Here is a 26,174-nt window from a genome sequence, read left to right on the forward strand (position 1 = left end):
CAGTCACTTTTACTCCATTGTTGCTTTTACTATTCCTCAGTCGTTACTTTTTTTAAACAATGCTTTCGTGCAGGAACAGAGCCTAATTCTCTCCTGTTACTCTTGGTGGGAGTGAGTAAAATTGTCCAGCTTGAAATGCGACCACATTTTGTAGCTCAAAAGCTGTCTACACGCATCTAGGTGAAGTTTAGGTTTGGGGCGCTGACCACGTTGGGGTCCCCAGGCAGCGCCGCTCGCCTCAGGCCCCTGCCTTCCCTGGAACAATAGGTGAGGGTGGGTCTCACCGTCCCCTCGTCCCTGTCCTCACCAAACTCACCTAAATTCTTGTAATTGCTGTCAGTTATTTTTGTTCTCATGTGTTTCTAATTTTCGCTGTTCCTCTTTTCCTTTTTCTATTTCCCTTTCTATCTTGTACCGCCCTGTGAGCATGTTGTTGCGTCTGAAAAGTGGACTGTGCACACCCTGCATTGGAAATAGCCAGATTGTCCTCCGTGCTGTCCCCATCGCTTTAAAAAGCAAAAACCTTAACAGTTGCCTTGATCCATATATTATCCTAGTCATCTTTTTATTTTCTAGTTTTTTGGAATGTTTGCTTTGTTAGCACATCACCCACTGGGGTTTGATACCTGTTAAAATCCTTGCTTTGAGGAACCAGTTTGGTCCTCCTTATGTTTGGTGACAAATGCGCACTTATTAAATTTGTTTGATTGTTTTGAAGAAGTGAGATGCGAATTGATTTAGGCGGCTGCTGAGGGATTTTTTTCATGGAGTATTTAAACTTGGAAAGTCAAAATCTGCAGCGTCTTCCTTGATTCTGTCTTTCACACAAACGTGTTTGGCACGCGGTTCCGGGCTGTCGCTGTGTGACGTGCGTGACGGAGATTCCTGGCCGGTGGTCACTGGTGAGAAAGTGGCAGGCTCGGAGATGAGCAGCTGCAGGGGATGCTGTTGGAGGAAGCAGTCACCGGTTTTATGTTTTTTTTGTTTTTTGTTTTTGCATTCACCTTCCCCGTGCCATTTACTTTACTTTGCCTTCATAGAGAGGCAGGAGCGGGTCTAAACTCCATGCCACTCTTATTTTCCCTTTACGAGGCTGGTTTTTCTGAGTATCAGAACAACATGGCCTTCTCCTAAGTAGCTGGCTCACTTGGATCTGGTGGACACAGGGACCGCTAAAGGGGACCGTAGCTTCCTCTCTGCTCCAGCCAGTGGGCATTCAGAGTCGGGTCTGTGGTTTGCCTCAGCAGCCATGCAGGCCTCCCTGTACCAGCCTTTACTATTAACCCATGTTGGCAGTAAATAGCTGACTCCGTGTCTGTTGCAGCTGACGTCCACCACTGACGGCCGTGTCGTTAGTTTGCGGTAGTGAGTCTCCAACACCCCAGTCAGCCGTGAAGTGACCTTGCATTCTCACCCACACCCTGGTTCATCTCACCCGGGGAAAGGGTTTGGCCACCACCGTCATGCTGGCCATGAGACCTTGTTTCTCCTTTCATGCCCTGGTCCAATTGTGGACACTTCATCCTTCACTGACTTGGTCTCGCTTGAGACAGGCCAGACTTTCTGAAAGAGTCCATCACATTCTGGGGGGGAACAGAACAGAAGGAAGAGTAGCAAGTAGGTGTCTAGGCAATCTGGGTTGGCAAATGCAGGCTGGGATCTGTGAAGGCTGGGCTGTGCCTTGGACACAGGCCTTTCCCGTGGCTCCCGATAGCCCAGGGGTCGGAGTGAGAACAGCCTTGCCTGGGTTCCCCCATCCTCATCTGCTCACTGGCAGGTGTGTCTGCTAACTAGGAACTGCCCCAAACCTCGGGCCCTTCAAAGTTCAGACCACAGGAGAACATTGAGTCCCTTCTCCTGGGCCTCCTTTGTGAGAATCCAGTGCCTTCTGAGATGACCAGCGGCAGGAGATGCCTCCCCCTCCAGGGAGCTCTCTTCGGAGGACTGTGACGCACTGTACCTTGCTATGAGCTTGTGGGGTTCCATCCGTGGTCCTTGCAGAACCAGACTTGAGACTGGCTTAACGATAGAAATGACAGGAGTGATTCCAGGGCAGGGCCGGGGGGAGGAACAGGGGAAATTGAATGTGACCTCAAACACCTAGGTGGGTTCTGGGTCTGTTACTAAAATCGGGAGCCTGGGAGGTACCTGCCAGGAATCGAACTCTAGAGTAAATGGTGGACATGAGGCATTTTTAAGATTCCATTTTTCATCCAAGTTAGGACTTCAAAGAGGCACTCGGGTCTATGGCCCTGGGGCTCATGTGAAGGAGCCGGACCACAGATACACGTTGGGAGTCATCATTCTTAGCTGGTGTTCACAGCCGTGCAGGTGGATGAGCTCATCTCGAGAGGTGCAGACTGAGGCTGAGGCGGGGCAGGGCTGTGCCTGGGTTGGAGGAAATCCCAGACCATGCAGCTTTGGTGTGTCAGTCAGTGGCGTTTGGGATTTTCAGAGCAATGGCATTTATCCTTAAGGGTCCTGGGGGTGGGCAGGGCCACCCAGGAAGAAATCTGAAGGGAGGGTTGTGGCCACGCGTGCGCGTCTTGGGATGATGCAGAGGCTGCATGGTCCGGGAGAGGAACCTCCTCGGAAGCTGGAGTCGGAGTGGGGAGTGGGGAGAAGGTAGTCACACTCACCTGTGAGGGAGGGACAGAGGCCTAGGGAGTCTCCACCCTAGCGGACTCTCTTTCCCACGAACAAAAGGCCAGCAGACAGAAGATTTGAGGTGAGAAGGGACGGGCGCTGGGAGAGGAGCCAAAGTGGAGAATGGTGGTTGGACAGTTCTGGAATAGTCTCCCTGCAAAATAGAGTTAAAAAACCCAGACTCTTAAGAATATTGATAGTGACGTTGGAGGAGATAGTTCTTTTTCTGGCCTCCTAAATGTAAGGCATGTATCCGGGGATACACAGAAGAATCGGGCAGTCTGGTCCGGGGGCTTGACCCTTACCAGGGGGAACAATGCAAGTTTAAAGGGGGAGAAGGGCAGCGGAGGGAAACTAGCCAGGCCTCGTGTCAGGTACCAGTCGGCCGCACTACTTGCGTGTTGCATTCACATCCATGTCTCCCAGGTGGGCGGTGGCAGCCCCCTTTTGCAGATTGGGAAGCCTTCTCAGAGGGGTTAAGGGATTGGTCCGTTTAGCGGCTAGTCAATGCTGTAGCAGGATTCAAGCAGGGCCTTGTCAGACTTCAAGGGCATGTTCTATCTACTAATTCCGGTACCTCCCTGTTGTACCTGGATTGGTGAATTGGGTCAGTTTTGGAGCCTTTCACAAAAAGTACGATTTAAGTGCCTCAGGACTGTTTCACAAAGCTCAGTGTTCTTTGATGGTTCAGAAGCACCGCAGTGCTTTTCGCCCCACAGAGGTAAGGTCTTACTCCTTTGACGCTGACGTGGTTGCAAATGACGTACAGGTGCAAAACCAGACTTAGCAGCTTCTGAAGGGAAACTCTCCAGTTCTCCCTTGATAGGCTTTCTTCCACGGGATGTAACCTGCTGCAGCGTAGATCTGAGCTTTCCGTATGGAGTGAGGGTTTGATATCCAAAGTTAGCAAAGAAGGGTCAGATGGAGAAAATCGACGTTAACAATTTATTTTGGGGTTTCATTAGACAAGATGCACTATCGCTTAATGGCCCATATAACGTATGTAATTGAATACAGAATATTGCATTCCTTAATTTCTAATGAGAGCTGTCTTGCAAAGTAAGGTTGTCTGCTTTGGAACTTCAGCTTAGCCACTAGGGCGCCTGTCAGTGTGTTGGTGTGATTGTATTTACACAGTGCATGTAATCTGAGCTTCCTCAGCCCCAAACACTCCAGTGCAGAATCATAGGCTGTAGCCATCACTTAGTTACACAAATACTTCTACAGCTATATGATACAAAAAAAAAAAAAAGAGAGAGAGAGAGAGAGATTGCCTTTATCAAAGTTCCTTTGATTTTAACTGCAAACTGTTGTTGAGCAGCTCTGGTTTCCTTTGGATATGAATATGTACATTTCTTTGCATGTAACTTGGATTTTAGACTAGAACACCAACCTCTTGCTTTCCATGAGCCACAAAACTCATAGCCAAATGACATACGTATGAAATATTTTATTCTTTTCTTCTGAGACAGAATCCTTGAATCTGGGACTTGGGCTGTGATTTTGCTTTTTGCTCTTCCCACCCCTCTTGTCGTCTCACTCCTTTTTCCCACGTGGCCTCCAAGATGTCATGGTCTCCGAGGAGCAGGTGGACAAACACCAGTTGGTCGCCAAGCAGTCCTGCTGTAGAGGGAGCCCAGCCAAGAGCTAAAGGACATCATCAGAGAGGGCTTCCTTGAAGAAATGGGCTCTACATTCAGTTATGAGGACAGAGTAAGAGTCAGCCAAGAGAAGGAATCAAGAGGGTGACTCAGGTGGCAGGAGCAGCCCGGGTAGAGGCCTGGAGGCTTGTGGGGTGGGGACTCGTTGAGAGTGCACTGTGTGGTCCAGGGTGGAGGGTGCCCCTGCTTGGGAGGACCCTGGAGTGGGCCTAGGGATGGAGGGTTTTGGAGGAGCTTGCTTTTTTACTAGAACTGACACAGAAGAGGCAGTGAAGTGTGTCAGCAGAAAGTGACCCTCAGGAGAGGTACTCCTGGTTTTGTTTCTGATGTTCTACAGAAAGAAGGGGTCGGGGTGGGCGAGAGCAACTCTGCCCGTCCCTTTGAGACCCACCCCTTCATTCATTTATTCATAACACATGCAATTCTGAGTGTCCAGGGGAGAGAGGGTGGACTCACAGTAGTAAGAAAAATGTATTGCTTCTTGAGAGCTTAGCAGTGTCAGAAGTTGTCTTAGCGTAGAATGTTCTAGGAACACAGCAGGGGCACCTAACCCAAAGGGCAGAGGTTCGAGGGAAGGAAGGCTTCCTTGACAAACCGTCAAAATGAGCCTGGAGGCAAGTGGGAAGTAGCAGCAGGTCAGGGGGCACCTGAGGTCATTGTGGACCTGGGTACTGTGGTGAAGGTGGGCGAGCAGGGTCGGGGGTGGGGCTAGAACTCTACCAGGGAGCCTCTGAAGGGTTTGAAGTGGGGGTGATGTAATCAAATTTGTGCTTTGGGAAGGCTGTCCTGGCTGTGTGTGTGTGTGTGTGTGTGTGTGAAGCGGGGAAGAGGGGGAGAGTGCCAGCAACTGGGAGGGTCATTAGAAGACCATTGACAGGCTGGGGGGCCACCAGTGGGAGAGGGGCGTCGGGGCTGCTTGGGGACGGCAGGGGCAGTGTGGATGCCGGATTTCCTCATGGGGAGGGCTTATTAACTGTGACCCCCTAGCGGCACCTTGTGGCTGGAAGAAAACGGATGCAGCCAGGTGGACTTTTCTCTTCTTCCCTGCCTTGTGTGATGATCTTAGCTCAGCCAACATTTGGAACAGAAGAGCTAAGTTTCAGTGTAGTCCAGGACTTTGATGAGCTCGTTCGAGTGAGATCTGATAGGATTTAGGCTTGTGTTGAGATCTGCATGTTCACTTAGCTAGAAACGTCCCGTCTTTTGGATTTCCATAGGGGTATTTATTCTTGATAAAGATTGCTTTCTTGGTGAGAGGAAATTTAATACAGCTGCTGTCTTTCTCAAAAAAAAAATCTTATCTTTTAAGAAATTTAATATTCAAAAGAATAGCAAAATTTAAAAATGATAAAGTAAGGCTTTGGTGTAGTTTCTTTGGATTCTGAGTTAATGTAGAGTTAGAGCCTTTGCATTACTTAAATAGCACATCCTTGTCAGTATTTAAAGAGCTGTTAGTGAGCGCCCCAGGCCCCACTTCTCAAAGCATCATTAAATCTTGCTCTGAAATACTGAAGTCATAAAGTTCTTGTTGGCAGAAGCCAAAGAGTTGGTTTATAATTTGCAGCATAGCACCCTTTATAAAATAATAATAGGTTCAAAATTAAGAAAGTGGAAGATAACTGATTTTTTTAAAGCTGAAATATAAACTCTCTTGTGTTAATGTTGCAACTGGAAATTTCGAAAAAAAAATCCTACTGTAATATAATCTACGTGGAATACATATATGTCTATCACGTTTGCAACGTAACTGCGCAGTGGTTTTTGAAGACAGGACCATTCCAGCTGAGATACTGGCAGTGATGCTTGCTGGTTTTCAATGGAAAACCCTAAATTTGCCTACTTAGCTTTATTCTTTTCTTTTCTGTTCTCTCTCTCTCTATCTTTTTTTTTTTTTTTTTTTTTTTGTAGTGAGAGGGCTCAGTAGTGCTCTGCCAGCATGATTTTGGGGCAATTTGGGGGCAGATATCGTGCACAAGCAGTGAGATATTTCCATGCATTTTACTTTCCGGACATCACCATGGAACATGTGGGGGTTTGTGCCTGCAGGCCGGGATGCTGCAGGACTCCCTGGTCCATCACCGTTATGTCTTGGAGCTGCTCCAGTCAGTGAATGACTTTCTGTGGCTTGGAGGTAAGGTGATCTGATGCAGATGATCAGATGTGTAAAAAGTACTGTTACTTGAAATAGAAAACCTATCAAAAATGGCTCTAAAATACAGGATGAAGGAGGAGAAATTGCTGAGCTGCTTGCATGGGGAATATTCTCAGGTGACTCCCTCATTGTGTCTCCTGTCAATCCCCCCACCCAGCCCTGCACGGCAGTCATGCTGAAGCAAGCATGCACTTTCTCAGAAACACGCTGAATTTCCTTGTGCCTCTGTTTGTTGGCTTTTTTTTTTTTTCAAAGCACATCTTGCCCTTTGTTTAATGCCATTCCTGCCTAGTCACCTCTTACACTCATTCTTCTGGACCTCGTCCGTACAAAGCTGCTGAATGGATGAACAGAATGTAGTATCTCCATGTAGTGGAACATTATTCAGACGTAAGAGTGAATAAAAAAGAAAAAATAAATAAAGGGGAATATGAAAAAGCCACCTGCTCTGGGAAGTCCACCCTGACTGCTCAACCCGCCCTTTTCCCTTTGAAACCCAATCACTTATGCTCCTCTCTACTCTTTTTGATAGTACTTACCACCTTCTAATAAACTTTAACACTTTCAAAAAAAAAAAAAAAGAGAGAGATGCTGATACCACTTCAACATGGACGAGCCTTCATAACAGCACGTTAAGTGAAAGGAAGCAGACACAAACGGCCACATATTGTTGACTTCAGTGATCTGAAATGCTCAGAATAGGCACATGCAGAGGCAGGGAGCAGGTGATGGTTGCAAGGGGATGGGTGGAGGGGGGTTGGGGAGTGACTGCTAGTGACAGGGGTGTTCTTCTGGGGTGATGAAGTGTTCTGGAAATAGATGGTGGTGAGGGCTGCACAACCGTGAGTGTGCAGAAAACTGCTGAGCGCTGTCTCTGGGAGTGCCTGTGGTTGGGGGCGGATTTATTTTGTTCTCATCCGTGAAGAGTCATCTTGTGCTGAGGCCATTCTACTCCTGTGAGTGGTGAGGCTCAGAGACTTTGCAGAGTCATGTGTTATTTTCCCCCTTGCTGAGTGTAAGCAAAAAATTTTTAAGCCTGAGGAAGTGCTCTATCTGCAGAAATGTCTTTGAGTTTTGCATGGTGTAAAAATCTTGAGAGATTTTTAATCGTTGAGGAGAGCCTGTTGGGGGAAACAGCCCGTGAAGCCTGGGTGACACTGGGAAGAGCCGCGCTTCCATCCCTGACAGGGGTGGGGATTTCACCCCCGTTCAGGCAGTGAAGGGCCCAGACCCGTGAGCGGAGTTGACAATCGTGAATATTTACGTGTATCCGCTGCTTCATCTTGGATATTAATTTCAAGCTGAGTCAGTTTGTGGCGGCAGCCTCATCCTACATCAGGAATCTATACTATCTGCTCTTTGAGGTGAAGACCTGACAGACTTGATTATTTAACAGTCTCCCTTGAATTGATATCTCAGATTCCTTTGTCAATAGTAAAACAGCAGAAATATAGACGTCCTTTTATGCCGATGTGACCTGGAGCAGGTTTAGTCTCTGTGCCTCAGTGGCCTTATCTGCGGGTGGGGAAGATGATAACAGTGCTTCCCTCAGAGGGGCTGGTGAGGGGAGAGGGAGGAGCACAAAGGGAGGACTTACACGAGATACTCATGAATGACAAAATTTAGTGCTCTCAGCCTGGTGAGGCCTCAGGGCCGAGATGGCCGAACAGAGCAGTCCTAGCCGGAGCTCGATCCGTGTTGGCAGCTGTTATGATCAGTATCACCACTGTGGGTTATCAGGCAGTTTTAAGACTTGGTAATAGGAATTCATGAGTAATGTTAAAAGATTAGACAACTCAGATCCGGTTTACATAGTTCTCAAGATTTCCTATGAGAAATGGATATTTTTCCCCCATCTTTAATCTGAGTTGAGTCTCTAAACAACTTCTGTATTCCTCCAAATTTTATTTAATTCTCCATTTCTTGAAAAAAAAGTCTTTAAATGGAGTTACTGGTGTCTGAACTGAGGGTCTCATGCATGCTGAGCACATACTCTCTCAAGTGAGGTATAATCTCCCCCGTGATTTTTTTAAACTTTTCTTTCTTAGTATTCAGAGATTAGAGGCCTCTAATTCTTTTTCTGGAGACATGTCCATGAACCTGTAAATCTATAATTAGTGGACAAAATTTGGTTTATTAAAAAATTCTATAAAACATTCTGCAATCCTTTCAAAAGTAAATGCTCATTGACATAAAATGTTTCTCCTTTATGGTGATTTCTAATTTTTTGTCTGCCTTAACTTATTAAAAGTAATCCTCATCATCATAATGACCAAGCTTGCTCTGAGTGGACACCTCCCTAAGGCTAAAATGCTTTCCTCATATTTTACCTCATAGCAGGTGTTTAAGGGTAGGCATCAGTGTCTCCTTTTTTGCAGCTGAGGGATTGAGAAATGGGGCAGCTTGTCCAAAATCTCACACAGCTGGCGCTGGCAGACTCAGGGCTGGAACCCAGGCTGCACAGGATGCTTTCTCAATGTCTCCTCTGATCAGCCCCGTGTTGAGTGGTTTCCCGAACTCCTGTGAGTCCATAAGTGAACGATTTTAGCGGTCTCAGTTTGATGAAGCCTTCAAAGGAGAGACACCAGTGAGAATGTGAGACAGAGTGGCATAAATTGAAATTGTACATTTTCACAAATGTTGCATTCTCAGGCAATGGCTTAAAAAGTTTATATTTTTTTATTTTAGTGCTCTGTAAACACTAAAAACAAAATATTAAAAATGATTATAGTGCAAAATAGGAGTGGGCTTTGAAAGTCCAACCATTGCTAATGATGTTGCTTGTTTTTCTCTAGTGGTGCTTATTGACAGAAAAATTTACAAAGACTGAATTGGTTCTATGTAGTCTTAGTATGGAGGAAAGTTTTGTCAGTGAATATTGTAAGTAAAATCTTTACTCTTTTCTTTCCTGATGATGAATATGTAAGTTGTTTTCATGGCTTAAGTACATTTCCTCATTTGTGAAATTTGAGTGATGCCGTTTACCTTGTTTGACTGTGAGATGTAGACGCCTTGTATACGAAGCACCCAAGAGCTGCTTAGTAAAAATATGCTGTCACAAGGACAGATAGTTTAGAAGGATCAACTCTGAATACTAAAGAGGGTGGCTTGTTTCTGATGCATATTCAATATGCATATATATGAATATATGAATATGGCTTAAAGTAACAAGGATTCAGGGTTTTGTGTGTGTGTGCAGTATGAAGGTTTAATGAAATCTGTATCATTCTAGTGAGACAGGGACTAGTTAAATCACCTTAAGCAGACGGCCTTGAAGATTATTTACACAGAATGTGTGTTGTTACAACTCAGAATTCATGTTGCCGTGTAACCATCCACTCAGACATTTAAATTCGTAGAAATCTGACCTGAACTATTAAGTTTAGAAAAATCCACATTGATCATTTTAAGGGAATAAGCTTCTTTCTTTTGTGATTAAAGAAATTTTGATTTATTTTTCTGCATGCTTAATAGGTTTTAAAATATCAAAACATTGATTTGACATGTCACTTTTTTTAATAGAATAAAGCTCATGCTGTTTTAATGTGCAAATAAAAGTTTTTGTATTTCAATACACTTGTATGATTTCCTGGCTCTTTGAGAAGTATTTTGCAAGATACTTAGATTACCTACTGTTGGAAAAATACAGACGTGACTTTTATGAATAGAGGTCTAGTACAGATCTGTTGGTTTTTGCTACAGTGCATGACATGAGGCCTAGGAGAGAGAGCTTTGCTGCTGATTGCCGGAAGGACAGATCCCAGATCTCAGTCTCCCCTCCTGTAAAATGAAGTGGCTGGACTGGATTCTTTCCTCTTCTAAGATGTGTTTCCATGAGCCTGTGTCTTTTGTTTATATTCAAGAGTATTAGCAATGTCAGATTAAATACTGAATACCCCTCCCTTCCCCGAAGCAAACTGCAGTATGTGCTACATAAGCTTTTAGTTATCTGATTCTTGTTTCTGATTCAACAAGCAATTTTTGTGTTGCATCGTTCCCGGCAACCTGGAAGGTCTTTTTAGCCATAGGAGGCGCTGTTGCACCTTCATACATTCTTAATTTTCCTGTTTGTAAAAGAAGGCTTAACAAATATTTTTTTGCTTTGATTCCTTTGCTTAGTGCTTCAGAATAGCACAATGTCCATTATGTCTGTCTACCTGGAAAAATTATTCTGCTTATATCTTTGTTTTATTCTGTCATCTCGCTGTGAACATTTCAGACTTGCTGTGCAACAATGGCAAAATCGGTCTTTTATTCCAGTGTTAGCAACCAGTGAGCCGGGATTTTATAAAGCAGCTAGAAGCGGCCTCTTGAGCACCTTAAAGCTGAAAAGTGTACTGAGTTCCCTGAGTATTGACCCAGCCGCTGTGTGTCATTTGGTGGGAGGTGATTTTGTACATAGAAGAAGGGGTGTAGTGATTTGACTTGGGTTTGCGTGCACACGCTGTCACTGAGCCACGTGAGCCTGAGTCAGTTTGTTCTGAGTTTCTCCCTCGTCTGTGAGATGGGGATGCTCGTATATGCTTTGCAGAATTGTGAGAATTAGAAATTATGTAAATTGTTTAGCACAGTGGGAATGTCAAAGGGCTCATAAAGTTTAGCTCCTGTTTTGTATGAAGCCATCATTTTACAGTCTTTGGCAATTACTAAGAAACAGGAAAATAAGAAAAGCTGGTTTTATGATGAAAGATATTTGAGGAGGTTCCATAGTTCCTATACCCATAATTTAGCATCAGCAAAGTCAGGACCGTTACACAGTCGCCCTGAACCAACGTTAAACCACAGAATTTTTTGGTACTTCATATATATTGGGGCTTAAGTGGACCCAATACTTATACACATGTTTTCTCCAGCAGCCAACTGAGAGATGACACAGAAGAACAGACAGGCGATAAATGTCTCCTTTATTACTGATGAAGCCACGTTCTCCATGAAATTCAGGGCTGTGGGAAAATGCATGTCATGATACTGTGTCCCAGAATTAGAGACTCACGCAGTCCCAGGTAACTCTGGGCCACAGCGAGCCTTCCCTTAAGATGATCTGCCCCATCCTGCACAGGGCTGCCCTGCCATGGAGCTGAGCATCCCGGGTGCTTCCCAAGGGTGGCCAACACTGGAGGGAAAGGAAAGGTTTCATATGCCCTGCTTGTCTCTCCGGACTCACACCTCAATCTGTTATTGTGAAGAGTGCTAGCCGTTGGCCAGGGGTCAGGGGTGTGAAGGGGGAAGCACTCTCCATGGACCAGAGGAGTGTGGAGGAGGCATCCCTTCTCTCAGTTTAAACAGGTGGTGAGATGCAAGAGAAGGGTGCTCTCCAAGAGTTTATAAGAGGGGAAATAAGGATTTCCTTTGGGACTCAGACTAGCCATGAAACACAGAAGATGATTAGTAGGGAGACTTGTAAATCACTTTCTTATTAAATTCACATTTGTTGAGCACCAAAAATGTGCTACATTCTTTTCTGAGCGTTTTACAGAAATGAATCCTTCAATCTTCACAACAAGTGAGTAAGGGAGATTTGATTGTTATCCCAGGTTTACAATGTGGAAATTGAGGCACGGAGAGAGTAAGTAAGTTGGCCAAGGTCACAGAGCTAGTAAGTGGCAGAGCTGGTATTTAAACCCTGGCTGTCTGGTTTCCAGGCTCCCAGGGATGGGCTTTGGGTGTTTAGAGGTATCTGCATCCCTGGATCTCTGTACCTCTGTGCATCACTTAGCCCAGAAAGGACAGGGAAAGGAGAGTTACACAGGTGCTCACAGTCGTGTCTCAGCCACTGTCCACGGACAGTGCACCGTGATTGGCGTTAAATGTCTTCTGGGCAGCAGATCTGTTCGTATAACAGAAATTTAGTCCATTGAGTTAATCTAGAAACCCTTCCTGCTCTGCTTCTGTCCATGGTTTCCATGTGACTGCCTGCCCGTGATTGGGCCGTTGAGGAGAATCTGTACTCATAGTTGAACTCTGATATTTCAGTCTGGTTCGTAGTTTCACATCTCCTGTTACATTAATAAATTCAATTTCTGGTTTCTTTGCATCAGTCTCTCATGAGTTTGGTTAATGTGACATCAGTCCATGGGAGCCTAGTGTTGCTGACGGTATATTTTCTGAGCACGTTGTGGCACTTCTACCCGTGTGGACCTGGGTGGAAGATTTCCGCCTTCCGCACTTATTTTCCCGAACAGCAGGGTCCTCTCCCACCCCCGGATGTGAGGCTGGGAGCTCTCAGAGTAGGCCAGTCAGAGGCCAAGTCCACAAATCAGAAAATAATGAAGTCCTTGGAAGTGGGTTTAATAGAAAAAAAGGGCTTCCAGGTATTCCGATGGGCTGTTCGAGTCCATTTGGTGAAAAGCTATCCACTGTTACTGGTTGAGCTGCTTCTTTGCTGTTGAAAAGTCTGGATTACATGGAGGGATTTTAAAAAGCAGAAAGGTGTGATTTCATGTGGTACATCCACACCGGTGAGTAGTGATGGATGACCGCCTGTGTGAGGCATAGACAGAGTCTTACAAACTTCATAAAGCAGCTTTAAAAGCTCTGCCATCTGAGTGCACTTCATATGGGGTCCAATTCATGACTGGGCATGCTGAGAGGGCAAATAATTGATAATGGCAGAAAGGACACAGAGGCATCAAAAAGGTCTCAGTCATGTTCCCTGTTTAAAGGATGTGGCACAATGTAATATATTTGGGCTGGTTCTTCACTGAACAGTTTTGAGTGTTTTCTGGGACTCCCCAGTGCACCAAGGTTCCGTGCAGCTGGGTGTCCCCTCAGTGCAGCTCTGTCAGCGCTCATCCTGGGCTGACGTGGTGTCACGGGGAGCAGAACAGTCAGCGTCCCCGGCTCCTCCGAGCTCCGTTTCTTCATCCGCAATGCTGGGTTTCTCTTCGGTGTCTACTTAGTAGGGTTGCTGAGAATCACACGTGATGGTTGTCAGGGGCGATTTGTGGTTGTCTCTGTGATTGTCATATAGTGAATATTTGATAGAAACTCTTGTTTTTTATTAAAATTATGGCTCCTAGATTGCAGTGGTTTTTAGTCTGCATTTACTCTTTTTATAAATTTATTCTTATTTTTAAATAAGCACTTATTTTTATTTATTTTTATGAAGGAACTGGGGACTGAAGCCAGCACATTGTGCATGCTAAGCAGGTGTTCTACAACTGAGTAATACAGACCCTCCTTGTCTGAACTTAAAAATAAATATTTCAATACACAAAATAGCTCTTAAACCCCATCATGGGCCTATTTTCTGTATAGACAATTGAATACATATGCTAATTCAATAAGAATAAATGTTGTTGGGACATAATTTCTGAATCTGTTTATGTGTTTAAAAACGATCATAGGTAGTGATAAACACGAGTCTTGGATCCACTACTTAGGGTCTGTTTTGCCATCATGGGAAATTATATTTTACAGAGAAGGCTAATTGGGTCTCGTTGATATTTGGATGATTTAGCAGATGATGAAGGCTTTCAAAAGCTGACAGTTTTGTATTTTAAACTAACTACAAAGTTATCTTCTATAAATTGGAAGTCCTCAGCTTGTGAATTGCCCAGTAATTCAGTGTGTACATGTCTGTGTCTCTGTGAACGTGTGTGTGTGTGTGTGTGTGTGTGTGTGTGTGTGTGTGTGTGTGTGATTTCAGGAAGGTAGAAATAAGTTCCATATAGCCTTCTGATACCTTTCTCTTCCAGTTCAAGGTGTAGGCATATATTTATACAAATAAATTGATACTCTTTTGTCATTTGGCATATTGGTGGGTATAAAAGTTTCTCATACTTGTTTCAGAAGGGTTGGGGAGAATGAGCTTAGAAAATAGGAGGAGATAGAGGCAGGAAGGTTCTTTACACTTTGTGCAGGATGAGAAACAGTAGCTTTTCTTTTTTCTACTAAAGCAAACTGGCACTGAATTGTAACATACTATTACTCAGAATTGCTTTTCTGATCAGATACGAGTGCCTCAGATTTTTCAAGGCAACATGAATGATGAAATGTGTTTTAGCAATTATCTTTAAATGTAGTTTTATTTTTTAAGTAAAAGGCTATAGCCTGTTCTTTCTTCCAGCGTTACAAGAAGTTCCCATTGATCCAGGTACATGATAATTGTGCTTAGTTTCTTCGGGTTATTGTTTTGTTTTTTTTTTTAAGTGCTTGTTTCATTGTGGTGTGAATGAATGTTTAAAATTTCTGGATTTTGATGTTTAGAACATGCTGATTTATCAGAACTGTTAAAAACCTGATTGTTGTTTGGTCCTCGTTTGGTGGGGCAACCTATTGATTTCTGTTGTCTGTTAAAGAGGGAAATTCTTCCTCTAGCCTGTAGATCATTAAGTGAATGGTTTGCAGTGTGCCTTTAAAATTCTTTGAATGCATTGAGCATGTTTGTCCAGTGAATTTTGAATTGACTCATAGTAATGACTTTGTTTGATTCTGTGGCTTTTGCTCCTCTCCACATGAATTTGAATTCTCTGTTGCATTTTGTATACGTGTTCTTAACAGGGGAAGAAATTTTGCATTTTTTACATAGGTGGGTTTTCCTATCCCCTCTGAATGCCTTCTGTAATTGATACAGCGAAAATCTGTTATTTCAGTGCTTAATTATTTCATAAACTATTTTTTGGCTTAATCAGAAACAATGACAAAGAATGATAATAAAAAACATGAAAACCTTCCTTCCTTTGAAGAATAGAAATGAGGTGGTCAGGCTCACGCGTGCTTTGTACCTGACACCCGTACTTTCATGTCATTGTGTATCATGATTCGGAGATGGAGTTGCTTCAGGTTTGTAGATTTTTGTTTTAACATTTGTGTTGAATTCATTCTCTAGGCTGATGTTTCCTGTTGCGTTTGTGGAAAGTGTAGGTGAAGGGAAACAGATGCTACGTTTTGTATTCAGGAGGCCTGAGTTGCTGAAGAGTATAGAGTAGAGGGTGGGCTGAGGAACAGAGTGACACTCCCTCACCTCCAGGCTGAAATTGATGAACAATGAAATCAATTAGGTGTATCGGTATTTATTTGACCAATAGAAGTCAGAGGGCCCAGACTGTCTAGTTATGCGCAATGGAAAGTACTGAATTCACCTGCAGAATTAGGTGATTTACCAAGTAGAAGCAGCTTAGAGCAATCAGAAAAATCAGTTCTATGATGAGATATAAAAAGAATATAATATCTATTATTTCTGAAACTTTTCTATGTTAAGTTGTGTAGAGCTAAAATTAAGTTCCAAGCACCAGGAGTTAAGAGTCTGGGTGGTTCTGTGGGATCGTTATTCAGGGATGTGTCTAGACCCTGCTGGAATGGCCGAAGCTGGCAGGAAAAGACGCAGAGGCAGGATTTGTCATCCTAGGGTGTCCTCCATAATGGTTCCATGTGATAGCCCATGATTGGGTTAACAAATTTAACAGACACCAGACGCATGTCAACCTTAAGAAGAAAAAGTGTGCTTAGTAACTGCTTTCAAGCAAGCACCTGTGCATCCTCACTCCTGTCTCCTTGCCATAAAAAGCAGAGACAATGCCTTGCTTGCATATTTGAGGTTTTAGATAGCACTCTGTTCATTGCACAGCAATGACCCAGGCCCTCAGCTATAAATGCTGGGCGTGCGTGCTGTTAGATAGTCTATTATCCCCAAAACACGGACCTGGCTGGACTGGTGGTCTGCTTTGTAATGAATATCTAAAGAATTTATCTTGTTCCCCTCTCCCCATGACTCCCCTAAAGGTAAACTAAGCCTTTTTACTCATTGTGGATTCTACAATCTCTGTCTCATCCTGTCTTTCCCCAAGTTCCTGTTTACTATCACACAACTGTTAAAGACTATTTTCTTTGATTATACACAATAAATATGGGAGGATTTGAGAGGCTCTTGGAGTTGGCTCCCTACTCCCTCTCGCTTTCTTTCCTTTTTCCACAGTCTTGAGTCATTCATTCCATGTCGGTAAGACTTCTGCCAGCCAGAACCCACAGTTCCAGGTGAGAAGGATGCAGACTTTATCTCTCCTACCCGAGGGAGAGAGAGAAGAGAATTGAGATCTGCTCCCCCGTGGTCCCTTCCTGCCCCAGGGCCACTCCAGTTCACCTGCAGCCTTCTGGCCTCTGCTCTCAGGGCCTCTGTCCCAAGACTGACATCAGCCTTTTTTTCCCTTGTCAATATTTCCTGTGCCTTTCAGGAGTTGGTCTCTTCTCTGCAATTCCACCCTGGCAGATGTGATGGTGGTCAGCGTGCTGGTGGGCAGTCATTTGGGGACTCCCAGGAACCATTCTGATTCTCCTGAGTCTCTCATTCGGGGTTACAAAACTGTCGAGAACCGGAGGAAGCCCATTCACGTGAGGTCAACACAGTATTACATCACTTTCTTTTTATTTTTGAATTTTCAGTGGAGAAATTATTTGTAACAAACTGTTCCAGATTTTCGGCCGCCTGCTTTCCTCACCACTATTTCCTTGTTGGCTCTGGTGCTTGTTTAAAGAACCAGGTTTCTTCTCTGGTCATTTCTAGCAGCTGGGCTTGCCGAATCCTTGATCTGCATTTGAAGCAGAATGCTTCTTCGTGATGTCAAACTGATTTTCCTTGTCATGTCTTAATATTTTGTGTACACTCAGCAACTGTTTCAAGTGAAATGCTCTTGTCCAATTTCGGTTAACTCACATTTGCTGAACTCCTGCTTTCATGCTGAGGGCAGTTTCTTCTTCCTGTAATAAAATTTAGCAATTTGCATTTACTATGGGAAGGTACTGGCCCGAGGTGCTCTCGTTCTTAACAGTTTTAATAACAATTCACCCATTAAAATGTACAGTGGTTTTTACTCTATGCCCAGAATTGTGCATCCCATTCAATCTTAGAACATTTTCATCCCCCCAACAGGAAGCTCCTTACGCATAAGCAGACATCCCCATCTTCCCCATCCTCCCACAGCCCCAGGGAGCCACTTTTCTCTCTCTGTGGGTTTGCCTCTGCTGGAAATTTCATGTAAATCGAGTTACTTCATGTAAGTGGAAGCATCTATTGTGACTGACTTCTTTCACACTGAGTAACGTTTTCAATATTTGTCCACGTTGTGGCCTGGGTCAGTACTCAATGCTTTGCTATTGCTGAATAATATTCCTCTGTATGGCTGGGCCCCTCTGTTTACCCATTCATCACGTGATAGGCATTTGTGTTGTTTCTGCTTTTTGGCTGTGATGAGTAATGGCTCCGTGAATATTCCTGTAGGAGTTTTTATGTGAACATTTGTTTTCAGTTCTCTTACGTGTTTGCCCAGGAAGCAAAATTGCCTGGTTATTCAGAAACCAAATGTTCAACTCTCTAAGGACCTGCCAGGCGTTTTTCCAAAGTGGCCAGGCTGTGTTACATCCTCACCAGCAACGGCTGCGTCCTCTGCATCTTCTGTGTCCTCATTAGTGCTTTTTACTCTTTTTTTGATTATAACCTATTGTAGTGAGTGTGAAGCGGTTTCTCCTAGTGGTTTTGACTTGATTTCCCTTACAGCTAATGATATTGAACATCGTTTCGTTGTGCTTATTGGTCATTTGTATATTTTCCTTGATAAATGTTTTTCAGATCCTCTATTCATTTTTTAATTGAGTTGCCTTTTTATTGTTGAGTTGTAGGAGGTTCTTTTTGTTTTTGTTTTTTTTTTTTTTTTGGTAGATACAAATTCCTTATCAGATAAATGATTTGAAAAAATTTCTGCTGTGTGTTGTTTTTTCACTTTCTGGATGGTGTCCTTTGAAGCAATGTTTTAAAATTTGATGAACTCCAATTTATCTCTGTTTTCTTTTTCCTTGTCCTTTTTCCTTATCCTCTGTTTTCTTTTTCCTTGTCCTTTCCTTCAGTTTACCTTGTCCTTTTGGGGTAATATTTAATATCTGAGGTATTTTATTTAAACTTTTATATATAAAATAACTTAATTATTAGGACAGTTCTAGGAGACGGGTGCTGTTGTTGTCCCCAGTCTATGGATAGGAGACTGGGTTGCAGAAAATTTCACTGATTTATCAGTGTCAAAGCTACCCAGTGCTGTGGGAGTTCAGACCCTCATGTTTGTCCCCAGCGTCTGTGCTCTTCACCACCATGCTCCACTCCTTCCTGGAATCGTTAATGAAAAAGTCTTTACTTTTTTGATTTCTTGTTAGTTTTTGTTTTTCTCATTGGGGCCTCATCTCCTCATTTTCCTTAAAGAGATCAGTGTAGGTTTATTTTAGGTCTCATGTAGGCAGAAGCATTTTTATCAGTTAACTTCTTTATTACTCACTCCCCAGTGATGGCTGTTGCTAATTGACCTAATGAAGTCTTGCTTTAGTCTTTCCTTCTCATGACACTAACAACAGAGTCATGACTTACAGAATGCTTAAAGAAGAAAGTACTTGATTGATTTTATTTTGCTACCCAATCAAACCAATCAAATAAGAACCCCAGAGTTGACACAGATGGTAAGCCCTCCAGAATAGGGTCACTGTCTTCCTTGTGTTTCATTTGTTTGGTCACAGTGTCTGGATAGTGCCTTGCTGTCCAGCAGTTTTGTTAGGATACAGTGTTCGTGAATCATTGTAAGGACAGAATTTTGACAACAGACTGTGCTGTTCATTTCACGAGGGAAAAGTTAATATAGAAATACTGCTCAGATCTATTTTAAAATTAAGCTTGGAATTTTGAGAAGAGTTCAAGAAACCATACAAAGATCTTTTTCACTAATTTTAGATCTATCTTAGACACATTATGGTTACATAGCAGAGTACCTTATCAAGTAGATTTGACAAGAGGTGTGTATTATTGATTATTTGTTTTAGTTGAAATATTCTACCTGGGATAAAATATTCAGTGCCCATAAATGAACAAATATGTTTGTATTTCTATGCAACATGGGAGCAGACTTCATATGTTTCTATATAATATATATGACTGTGTGTTTTAATCTGTCTTTCAGTGTTTTTATAGTTTTTCAGCAATGTTGTAACTTTAGAATTCTTCTAAGAAAATCACCCCAGATTCTAGTGCAGTTTGTACTGTGTATCCTGTCTTATGCATGGGATTCCACTGTCCCCACAGGGAGGAATTTCCTCTTATATTGAGTTAGTATCAGAGTTAAAGGAACTGTGATTTCTAGGCCTTTGCTCTCCATGTGTTTGCAGTTGGCTGTCAATCGCGATTTTCCCTTTCTTGAGTTTTCATTGTTCAATTAGAATTTTTGAAAATAACTATTAATATGTTGCATCGATCTCCCTAGAAACTTGATGTGTTTGTGCTTTTCAGTTTTCAATTTATGAAAAATGTAAATACACACTTGTTTTTAAGTAGTCTTTTTTCACTAGATATTTGGTTACCTCTTTATATTTAAAATATTTTTTTCCCAATGTATGAATCGGTGTGCATGTTTTAAAAGATACCTTACTTTTTATTTTTCTTATTGTAACAGTTATATTCATTGTAGAGAATTTAGAAAATACGGATAAACACATTAATAACTTAAAATGGCCTCTAATCTCACCTAGACATACAGTTGTAAGGTTTGAAATTGAGAATTAAAAGTCCTCTCACATTGTTCTTCTTTTTCAAGTACGTTTTGGTTACTGAGACCCTCGAATTCCCATATGAATTGTAGCAGCAGCTAGTCAGTTTCTGCAGAGGAGACCGCAGGGATTGTGATCGAGACCACGTTGAATATACGGATCGTTCTGGGGAGCACTGCCATTCCAAAAGCGCTGTCTTCTGATCCAGCAATGTGCGTGGTTTGTCCAGGTATTTAGGTATTGTTTAATTTTTTTTTAACAATGCTTTGAGTTTACAGAGTTATTTTACTTTGTTTTTTTTTTTTTGCCTTTATACTGAGGACAATTGTGCCAGGTACCGGGATCAGAAGTGTATTTGAGCCCCGCCACTTGCTGCCACCATGGTCACTGCGCTTTTGCTTCACCCGCTCTACAATCTTGCACAGAATAGGACCTCAGTAACTCTCTCTCTCGAATGATTATATGCTTGTTGGATGATGCTTGAGAGTCCGTGTGATGATTTTTTTCCCCAGCCTTTCCCCACTTCTTTACTATGCCCTTTCTCTTCCTTTCCTCCAGCCTGGGTTTCAGTTTACCTGTGGCATTGATTTTTCTTGTCTGTAGACACTTCCTTTCACTGGTTCACGATAATTTTACATGTGGGCTGTGGAAACTTGCTAGATGTCAAGAAAGAGCCAATCCATTGCATGCTAGTATTTTTAGAGTGCATTATTGTTTTATCGATTGAAATTAAATCAGGGTGAACCCCTGAGCCCTCCTGTGAGCTGTTTTTGCCATCCTACAGGTGATAATGCTCTGGCTGCTGAATGTGCCCTTTCCCCAGACTTGGTTTTGGAGTTAAGTCACCATCAGTGGAGCCCTCTCTTTAAAAGATGAAGAAAACATTTGCTCCTTCTCCCTGGTTGGGGACTTGGATGAGATGAGGTAACAGATAAAGAATGGAGCCCCACCTCATTCTAACACCCGCTCGTTCCGTTCCTTTCTCCACGGAAAAAGAGTACAATTCAACACTATAAAGATTGATTGTGAGCAAATGAGATAGACAGGACAACCGATCATTTATTAAATATACTTTCATGCCAGAAACAAATGTATTATTCACACAAAAAGCACACAAAGCACGGTAGTACCGTGATTACCAACGTGGGTCCGAGTTCGAGTCCTGCTCTGGAGTGACCAGTCCTGTGAGATGGAGAACTGGTAGGTCGGCTTAGCCTCTCCCGGGCTTGTTTTCTGTCCTGCAGAGATGGGGCTCGCTAGGCGTCCCTCCCCCTTAGAGATGCTGTAGGGTGCAAATGATGCGCATGGGCAGCCCGAGCATAGCTGCTCATTCCTCGTAAGTGAAGGAGAGCATAGCTTTTGTGGTGAAGGCTTTATAACAGCCCCGTGTGGACTTTCAGTGCTCCGAAGGAATGCCTTGTGGTTTGGAGATGGGATTCTCATTTCTGTAAATACCCAAGGATTGTGTAATTGGGCCCTGCTGATTTGAATCTATTCTTTAGAAAGTACATATTGTAGATATATTTTTCAAGCATGCATGCTTTTTTCTTTTATCATTTATTGTTCTACCCTCTCTCTTGGTGGGACTTTTCATGGAATCCAGGAAACAGCCCTAAGCCACCTGCCTCTTCACACGTCTCCGTGGCGGTTTTCTTCCCTGACTAGAAGAGGGTTCTGCATAGGGAATTTTCTTTGTTCCCCTTTTCTTGGAGTCTCTCTGTCTGTCTGCCCACCTCTCACCTGTCCAACTGTCCATTTCTCTACCCACTCATTCTTCTGACTTGTTCCAAATAGCATTTCAGGCAGCTTACAGAAGAACAGATACCAAATAAACAGGTGAGATAATGGGACCAAGTTCAGACAGTGAGGCTAGGAGGCGAGCCTGTGTGAGGGTGGCAGGCATGAGAGACACGCGTCTGCCCTGTGACTTATAAGATCGACAGCAAGAGTGTGCCTGAGGCTCCCAGCAGACACAGGTTAACAGGGTTTGTGGGAGATGCTCACTGGCTGTGAAATAAATAAGTGGCTGAGGAGAAGCCCAGCCTTTCCAGCTACTAAGGCTTAGGAGAATATTTTGAGTGTCTTCAACATCAGAGTATTTCATCTTTTCTTTTGTCAGAGTTCTACATATAGATGGTTACATTCTGTACCTGGAAATTTCTACAAAATTTCTTCCCACTTGAGTCCCATGACTCGGGAATGGGGTGGTTCTGCTCATTGACTGGGGTTGGCCAGAAACCAAAAATGACAGCTTCAAAGGAGCCTGGGATTTGTCAGTTATGTTTTGTCAGTACTGTAGAGTTCAAAAAATGCTTTCACAGTATCTCTCCATCTGAGGCGGCAGCGTGCTCTCTTACCAGCATCAGGAGCTCAGGGCCATGGGATGGTGGGGGCTGACTGCTTTGCCGTCAAGACAGCTGAGCTAGTCACTGCAGGTTTGATTCTTTTACGTAAGGCCTTTCATGTTCTTTACTTGAATGTTTCAACAGGGAGTTAATTAACTGAGTTAATTAACATTTAATAAATATGATTCTTTGTTGAAAAGACAGTTATAGACAGAATATAAGCTCTGAAGCCTTTAAAAACGGTTTCATTACTGAAATTTCAGTAGGGGAGATACACAGTTTATCTTATTTATGCCTGTCTTTTAAAGTAACAAAGAAACAAGACAGAAAAGGCAGAGGATTGTTTCTGTTCTTCCTTTCTGCTTGCAGGTGCCCTCACCTCCAGTAGCATCCATCCAGACACCGGAACTGACACTGGCCGTGCTCCGAACTGCCTCAGCCCTGAAGACACAACTGACAAATAGAAGGGGACCACGCCCTGTTACAGCAGGTGCTCTCACTTTGTGGATCCTTATGTAACTGAGCGGTGTTAATCAGGATTGCCCGTTCTACATTGTGTGGCGCTGCTGCGGTGTCTCCTAGTTACTTGTTTCTGTAAGTATTCATGTATTATTCCCCACTGAGTGGTACTACACGTCTAAAAATGCTTTTTTCAGATGAAAAATAATGTGCATTTAATATAATATGTCTGAAAAAAGGGGCAAAAGATTCTATCCTGGTCCCTCTACTCAGAGATAATAATTAACAATTTAACATTTATTTTCTGTTCTTTTCGTTAGTGTGTATCATCTCTGTCATAAAAACCAGTGAGCACTCTGTCCCTGTTTACTGTTCGGAGACCTCCATTTTCCATTCGGCTTATTACATGTTTTTCTACAATATTCTATCTCCCCTGGCATGATTTTTAAAGACCAGTGTAGCATTCTGTCTTATGGAGGCATGGTCCATTTTACTTCGGACTTAAATAAACTTTTAAATTCCAAGTGTACTTAACTGAAATACTGAAAAGAGAACTGTGGTGGTACAGGAAGGCCCCTAACTCCCTTCTCATTATTTCCTGAGAGTAAAAGCTGTTGAAAATTTGGTATATATATTTCATGACCTTTATGCCTATGAGATACATATATATACACATATGAGAAATCAATATATAGGTGTGTGTATATATGCTTTATTTAAAAATGAGACCATACTATATGTTTTTCTGCAGCTCGCTTTATTCACTCAGGGGTATATCATGGACGTCCTCCCACTCCAGACTCACCCGGCCCTTTCAGATAGATTGGAGGGGTCTCCTGATGTGCGGGTGTCGTCTCTTGTCCACGGAAACATTTGGTGGGAGACTGCTGTGGACAAGGCCCTGGACCACGGCGAAACGCCGGCTCCCTCAGCGCCCGCAGCTCGCCTTGATTTACCGCATCATTGTCTTGATGGTGGACAGTTAAGTTTTCTCCATTTTCCACTGTCAGAAAGAATGTTTGAGTTGCATCCTTCTTGTACAGAACTTCCTGTGATCTTGTATGTGTATTCCTTTAGTTAAGGCTTCTGGAAATTTAGTCCCTGGATGTGACATTTACATTCATCACAGACTCCTTTCAAGTGACTAGAAATTCCTTCTCCATTGGGGAATGAAAAAATGCACAATTACTTATGTAACCAATTCTCTATCGCTGGATATGATTTCACTTCAGTTTTTCTTCCCACCTTTGTAAACAGTGCTGTGTAAATGCCCTGATGGGTACATCTTTTTGGACTGATTTTTTTTTCCTAAAGGAAACGATTCCTAGAAGTGGAGTTGAGTCAGTGTGTATGTACGTTTTTCAGAGCTTACAAATCCATTGATATGTCATCCTCTGAAAAAGTCGCTCATGATTTGTTCTCCCACAGATGGACACTAGCTAGATTATCTTAAAAATATTTGCCAATATGATAAGCAAAAGTGCTTTTTCATTGTTTTCTTTGCATTTGATGACCAGTGAAGTTTTGAGCATTTTTCACTCATTAGTCATTTGACTTTTTTAAAATGAATGATTCGTTTTGTCCTTTGCCCACATTTAAGTGAGGGAGCTTCTTGTTGCTTTGTGACAGCTTTTTGTATGTTATGAAAATTAACTTCGTGAATTCATCAACATGTATCACAGAGCTTTTTCTTGTCATTTCTTTCCTTTCATTTTGTTCAGGAAGTTTTCTGATTTTTGTTGTGGCTCAAACTATTCTTAGGATAGTAAATGTCTTCCTTATGGGTTTTATCTTTGACATTATTCTTAGAAATACTCACTTATAATGGAATAAATCTCTTCTGTAGGTATTTTTTAATCTCTAAGATGGAGATTATAATAGTACATGTTATAGTGAGGAGAAGTTGAGTTAATAAGAGCAAAGAGTTGTATTTGCTGTTACTAGTATTTTTTAATATTTACATCGCTATCTGCAATTTATCTTGTGGTCATTATGACAGGAGTAGAATTTATTCTTTCCAGGTGATTCTCTGTCCCAGGACAATTATCGAATTCATAATTTTCTCTTTGATTTGAAATCCCACCTGTACAAAATACTTACATACACTAGAGTCTTTTTTGAGCTCATGGTTCCCTTCTGTCAATCTCCTTTCCTTACTCCAGCACCATATCTTACATGTTGTAAAAATTTATTTAATAACTGGCAGTCTGATTTTTTTTTGATTCTTTTCTTCCATCCCAAATTTTCTTGTCAAGTATTATGACTTTATTATTCCTGAAGAATTCCAAAATATTTTGTTCAAGTTAAAAAAAATCAGATTGGAATTTTCATGGGATTTTTTAGTAAGTTTTGAATTATTCTTAGGAGAACTTACATCTTTACAAAACTGCTTTTCTCCATGCAATATGTTTATGTCTCTACATTCATACCTCTTACTTTAACCCTCAGTAGAGTCCTGAAGTTTCTCCATTTAGAATATGGGCATTATTTTTGAATTTATTTCAGATTATTGTTTATGTTTTTGTTAATTTTGTAAGTGAGAATTTTTTGCTATTATATTTTTAAATGTTTAAAACTGACATTTAGAAAGGAAGATTCGGTTTGTCAATACTCACTTTGTAACTTGTCATTTAAAATTGTAAGTATTAAGTACTTGTTCCAGAATCCTTTCTTTTCTGTTTTTTAAAATTTGTTTCCAAGATTCTCAAAATGTTCATAGCTAAGTAGTATAGGTGGGGAGACAGATGGAGAGAGGAAGTGTGGCTCACGAACAAACTGTGAGCAATTTCATGGCTGCCTTTAGGCTGGAGAAGCCACAGAAGAGCCCAGGTTAGACCAAGGGTGGCTTTGTATGCACTTGAAAGCCAGCTTTCCTGCCTGTATGGTGAAGCCTGGTGGGCGTGGCAGGTAGATGATCAAGGTCTGATCAAGGTCATTGGCTGCACAGAGCACTGTGTCTGTGAGAACTGGAGACCATTACCATGGGAAATGCTTGGCGCCAGGAACACTGCAGGGGAGCTGGGGAGCCTGTGTGTTAAGGATTTTCCAGCCCTGGGAGTGGGAAGATGAGACTCTGCATTCAGATCTGAGTTTGAATTCATCCTCTCTTGTTTACTGGTCCTCTGACTTTTGTCAAGTTATCTACCCGCTTTGAACTCCTGTTTTCTTGTCTCTCAAAACAGGAGAATTACAGCCTGCTGCTAGAGTGTTTGATCAGGGTAAATGATTTGTGTCTATAAGATGCCACGTACAGTCACAATCTCAGTGAGAAATGGGCTGTCGCCTCTTCTTCTGCAACTCAGTGCTCGATAAGACATCGGGGGAAAGCCAGTCCCTAATTTGTATGTGATGCAATGAGGAACAAAATTAACGTCTTGCCTTTCCCTAGCAGGATTCTTA

At 42.5% G+C, this 26,174-nt stretch overlaps 1 long non-coding RNA gene across 16 annotated transcripts in view; it reads left to right on the plus strand.

Moving 5' to 3' along the window:
• The window catches only part of LOC135320610 (uncharacterized), a 66,610-nt gene that overhangs the window by 14,011 nt on the left and 26,425 nt on the right, over window positions 1-26,174 (plus strand). For 9 of the 16 annotated variants that reach the window (XR_010379819.1, XR_010379816.1, XR_010379818.1 and 6 more), the window contains 2 exons: window positions 20,019-20,200; window positions 22,686-22,910. This is a non-coding gene — a long non-coding RNA (uncharacterized LOC135320610). Of the gene's footprint in view, window positions 1-6,353; window positions 6,439-11,245; window positions 16,794-20,018; window positions 20,201-22,685; window positions 22,911-23,526; window positions 24,585-26,174 lie in introns of those variants that run through there. The other 7 variants (XR_010379829.1, XR_010379827.1, XR_010379821.1 and 4 more) reach the window with 6 other exon arrangements.

This window comes from Camelus dromedarius, unplaced genomic scaffold, assembly GCF_036321535.1.
Source record: "Camelus dromedarius isolate mCamDro1 unplaced genomic scaffold, mCamDro1.pat HAP1_SCAFFOLD_140, whole genome shotgun sequence".
NCBI classification, from domain to species: Eukaryota; Metazoa; Chordata; class Mammalia; order Artiodactyla; family Camelidae; genus Camelus; species Camelus dromedarius.